The sequence below is a fragment of the Empidonax traillii genome, unplaced genomic scaffold (assembly GCF_003031625.1).
Source record: "Empidonax traillii isolate 1590-97213 ecotype Southwest subspecies unplaced genomic scaffold, ASM303162v1 scaffold34:size3740991, whole genome shotgun sequence".
In the NCBI taxonomy this organism is placed as follows: Eukaryota; Metazoa; Chordata; class Aves; order Passeriformes; family Tyrannidae; genus Empidonax; species Empidonax traillii.
Window position 1 is genome coordinate 2961083 of NW_020955227.1, and position 5253 is coordinate 2966335.

Genomic DNA, 5253 nt, shown 5'->3' on the forward strand with positions numbered 1-5253 from the left:
TCAATGCCCAACCACCCTCTGGGGGAAGAATCTTTTCCTAATATCCAACCTAAACCTCCCCTGACCCAGCTCCATGCCATTCCCTCGAGTAATGAGTGGTTCTCTAGGTCTGTGAGACCCCTGGGTCCCTGGAGAGTATCATCTCACCTCTTTTCTCTCTTTCTCCCTCTTCACAGGAACATGAAATATCCTGCTGGGTGGTGCCAGATCCTGCTGGACCAAATCACACCAGCCTTTCCTGGTGCAGTGAGGAAAGACACCCAGTATTGTTGCATTAGCTGAATTGGCAAATCCCACTGACTGCAGTGAGTGTTCATGGAGCCTTTGCTTTTATTTCAAACAACCTTATGTAGGACAGGAGGATTCCTCTTCCCTTTCTGGTAAATGCCAAGAGCATCAATGAAAAAAAAAAACCCCACACTAGTGATAACTCCAAACACTGTTTATTTGCTTAAATAAGCGCTTTGCCCCTGTTTATCTGTTCTGTATAAGGCCTGATCCCTCAATCTTCCCTGCTGTGGTGTAAGCCCTTCCTCTGCAGCCTTGTACCAGGGGGATCTGTGAGAACCGTTTCAGCCTTTTATTTGAGCCAGTGTGACAGAATCCAGGGTGGCTTACCAGGAAGTGTGATGTTCAGCTTTGTGGCTGAACAGTCACTTGGAGAAAAGTACAACTCAGGAGCTCTGGGCACCCTGTAAGTGAGATAAGCTAAGCCCCAGCCCTATCGGAGCAGCCCCGAGTTTAAGGAAACAGCTTCTAATTCTGCTTAGGAAAGATTTGCTGAAGATTTAGCTTAAGACAATGTTCTGTAGCCACAGGGGATGGGGGAGAGAAGGACAGATTGTCCTTGCAGGCCAGAAGAGGGGGATGGAAGGAGGGCGTCTCCCAGTGCACTCCTTGCCCCACATACCCTGCAAGAGGTGACTGATTTTTTTCCCTCTGTCAGCCCAGCCCAGCCCAACCCAGCCCTGAATGACTTTTCTTAGAGGTCTCTGCCTGGAATCCTCACATCACGGCGCTGATCAACGCTCTCCCTACACGGGTTGCCTTTGCTGAGCTGCCGAGATCTGTCTGGGTGGGTCACGCCCTTGAGGCATCCCCATCTCCATTCCCTTCCAAAACCTTCCCCGAGCTCAGCGGTCGGACTTTGCCAGGCGGGTCCAGCCGGGGTCGGGAGGCACTGGGAGCTCTGCCCGCTGCCTTCCAGGGAAGCTCCACTTGGCTCATCCCTCCGAGCCGCTGCCGAGGACGCGGTGAGGGTCTCCGAATCCTCGAGCCCCCCGAACCCCCCGAACCCCCTTCCCCGTCCCCGCCCGTCCTCCCGGCGCTGTCCGCGGTGCTGAACCTCATCCACACCGCGGGGATGCGGGAACGGCTCCCCCCCAGCTCCCCAGGGAAGGGTGGGACCCCCCCGGTGTGGAGTCAGGATGGGCACCATCCTGCTCCCCTCGCCCCAGCCGATGGAGCCCCGCGCTGTCTGGCTCCGGGGAGTTGAAAATAGAAGGCGTGTGAGGGGAATAAAAAAATAAAAAAAAAATAAATGGATGAGAGCTGCCTGGAATGGCAACTGGTCCCGCTGCAGCCTCCTCCCCAAATCCCCTCGGATCTGCCCTCAGCAGACAAGTTTAGATCCCCCCTCAGCCCCGTCCGGCGGCCCTCCCTGGGCTCATCCTCCCTTCCCACGGCCCAGGCTCCGTCTGGCCGGAGCTTAAGTCCCTCCTTTTTGCCCCCAGCCCCTCCCCTTCTCTAATTATGTACAAAACACTTCTTAGAATAAAATGGCCAGGCTGGGGCTCCTCCCTGCTTTCCTCTTCCCCATTCATCCTCTCCAGCCCGCTCCAAGCCCCTCCCTCTGTGGCAAGCCCAGCCTCTCGCTTCCCTCCTGGAGCCCTTTTCATTTTTATTTCTAACCCCCTCTCCATTCTCCCTGCTGCCTCTGCTCCTTCCCCCGATGGCTACCAACTGAGCAGCAAAAGAGAGGGGGGGAGCACAGGAAGGGGAAAAAAAAAAAAAAAAAAAAAAAGGCAAAAAAAAGGAAAAGGAAGAAGGGGAGAAAAGGATTTTTTTTTTTTTTTTTTTTTGCCTCTGCCCTTAATGCCCGCGATCTGGATCAAGGAAGGGGATTTTCTGTCTGAGCATGAAAAGGACTGCTAGAGCCCCAGGATTTTCACGCCTGCAGCATCAGCCCCGCACCCAGTATGCGAGCTGGACAGAGAAGCTCTCCCACAAGTTCCTACCGAGCCGAATAAAACCCACGGGCGACCCGATCTCCGCCAGAGAGGGACATTAAGCATCAGGTAAAGGCGAGCTCTGCGCTGCGGCTGCGGCTCTGCCCGTGCCCGGGGCCGGGCTCCCCCGTCCTGCCCGCGTTGTGTAACCGCGCCCGCGGCCCCTCCGCCCGCACCGCCCGCACCGCCCGCACCCCCGCCCCGGGCACCGGGGGCGATGGATGGAAAAGTCCCGCAGCCCCGTTAGCGGTTCTGAGTGCGTGGTGCTGAGCGAGGGGCCGGGATCCGCCGGCACTGGGAAGACTGGGAGCGCTGGTTCGTGCCGGGGCAAGGCGCAGCCCGCCGAGGATGCCCCGCCATGGGGGCTCAGCCCCCGGCTCGGCGGGGCTGGCGGAGAGGCGGGGGCGGCGGTGGGGGTGGGAGGCAGCCGGGATCCATCTGTATTCCGGAGTATCGATACATCCCGGAGCGGGGGGGGTGGGGGGGGACCGTCCCCAAGGAGATGGTGTCATCTCCACTTAATCCGCTGCTCCGCTCGCGCAAGTGACAAGCAAATCGCGGAGGAAAAAAGGAAAGTCTGTCGCCTCGAATCCCACACCGGGCTGATTGCCTCGACTTCCAGCGGGGATGGGAGACAGCGACAGAGCCGGGGGAGGGCGCCGATGGCGGGGGGCTGTGGGCAGGAGATGGGTCTCCCCCGCTCAGCTCTCAGCGCTGCTCGCGAGGCTGGTGTGGAGCATAACTTTGCCTTTTTCCAGTCCTTGGGGAATAGGGGCACGGGGGGGAGGACATCTCCACACCATTGCATCATCCCCGAGGTCCACCACAGTCTGGGACTAAAGCCCCAGAGACGATCTGAAGAGGGTTGTAGGCGTGAGAGTGTGTTTTGGTTTTGGAGAATCCCCCCGTGCTGGTACCTGCGAGTGGGGAAGGGAAGGGGGTGTCACTTCTTGGATGCAGCCTCCTCTTCCCGGAGGGAACCCAGCAGCAGATGAAACGCTGGCAGAATTGGTGTCTGAATTTAGCCGTGTGATTGACATCTGCACTAGGCAGGATGGAAGGTTCCTTCATGCTTTACTCTGGCTGCTCATCTGGATGCATAATAATAATTTGTTAATGACAGTAAAGCTGCTTTCCAAGGAGTTGTAGAGAAGTATTTGGAGGATAGTGAGAGGAGGAGGTAGTAAGTAAAGAGGTATGGATTCGATGTAAGAAATATGAAAGGTTTTTTTAAAAAAAATTCCTTATAAAGGTAAAAAATATCGATCAGCTCTGCTTGTGAGCGACAGATAGACAGACAGACTCGGACTCTCTCCCTCCCACACACCGCACAGACAAACAACCGTGCTCTCCCTCATGCATGTACACGCTAAGCACACCAAACACATGCTGGGAACTCGCACAGCCCACCCCGTGCTCACACACAGCATCTCGGGCTCGCTCTCCCATGGATGCAAACACCTATTCCAGCTCTGCGGCCCCGCAGTTCCCCCACGCTCAGACACACAGACTGGATCCACAGAAATAGCTGCATTGATTATTCTTATTATGTGAATCAAGCCTTCAGACATTCACATGAGCACACACATGCTTGTCTTCTTTGCAGAGCTAGCAGTAGGTGGTTTGCTCCTCCAGCGTAGTTTTCTCCCTTGTAGTTTGCTCCAGGCATTGATTTGGGGTTTGTCTGACTCCAAAGCCCTTTGCGACTCAGCAGAAAAGCTGCTACATTTTATGTGTCTACGGTTGTTTTACTGCTCTTTGCACGTTCCCAGGAATGATTTTCCTCCTGGAAAGAAAGGCAGACGAGCAGCAGACAGGGGAGCAGGGAGATGGCTGGGGGTGCAGTGGCAATTCCATACCCATCATGCCTTCTCTGATAAGAGCTGGAGTCTGGGAGTAAGGGAAGAGCTCTGCTGGAGCTACAGTGCTTTTTAGCAGGTGTGAGTGTGTGTGTGTGTGAGCAAAACCACACACACATCCACTGCTAAAACACATGGTGCAAGGCTCCACTTCAGTGTTACGCTGGTTCAGAGTGAAACCCTCCCATCCTCAGAGTACAGATGCTCCCTTTGCAAGCCCCTTTGATCACAGACGACTTAGTATGTGTGGGGGAGATGATGTCACTGGTGTTAGAGGTATTTAACCTCCCCCTCTGACCTTCCTCCCCTTCCCCTTTTTCCATAGGGCCTAGTCAGGATACTGTGCAATCCTCCAAGAGCAGGAATATAATGAGGCCGACTAAAGTGTGTATTAAAACTTTAGAGAGGAGGAACATATGGTGAATTGGCTTGCTTATAGGTAAAAGGTGTCCCAAAAGAGATGATGGGGGATGTGTCTGTGTTCCCTCCTCACTCACCTCCACTGTTTACTACACTGTAAGTACGTGTAAGGCTGGTGCTAAACACTATGCGGGAATGGGTCTGCCAGCAGACAATAATCATTGTTGTCTGTGTGACAGAAATAGTTCAATGCCAAACCCTCCCATTTTCACTCAGGCAGGAGCCCCAGTGCCTGCTCTGGGCTCATTGCTCGGGAAAGCACCGCAGGAACTGACTCTAGAACCGGCACATCCACGCCTGGCTCCCTGCCCACCTCCAGAAATGGATGGGGATTTTTAGACTTTACCCAGGACTCGATGTTTATAGCTGATGCAGGGACGTTGAGCAGGCAGGAAAAAATTAATCAGTACCTCTCCCCAAAAAAAAACCCCAAAAAAACAAAAACCAAAAAGCAAACAAACAAAAAAAAAACCAAACAAAAAACCCAAGCAAACAAACAAACCCAAACACAAAACAAAAAGCGCTGAAGAACAGACATGAGGGTGAAGAGCCCCCAGAGCACCCCGAGGCGCGGCGTTCGGAGATGGGAAGGCAGAGAGGGACCCCCCCCCGGGAAGGGAACACACCCCGCGCTCCGCGCCCGCTGCGCCAACGCGGCCCGAGGGCGCTGCCGCCGGACCCCAGGAGGGGGCGCTGTGGCTCCACCGAGCGCCGGGAGAGCGGGGCAGCCCCTGCCCGTACCCCTG

At 55.1% G+C, this 5253-nt stretch overlaps 1 protein-coding gene across 1 annotated transcript in view; it reads left to right on the plus strand.

Moving 5' to 3' along the window:
• Positions 1-1993: 1993 nt before the first annotated feature.
• Positions 1994-5253, plus strand: part of BRINP1 (BMP/retinoic acid inducible neural specific 1) — an 89363-nt gene continuing 86103 nt past the window's right edge. Inside the window, exon 1 of the mRNA XM_027877864.1 lies at positions 1994-2297. The gene's annotated coding sequence lies outside the window, so the exon portion shown is untranslated. The remainder of the gene's footprint in view (positions 2298-5253) is intronic.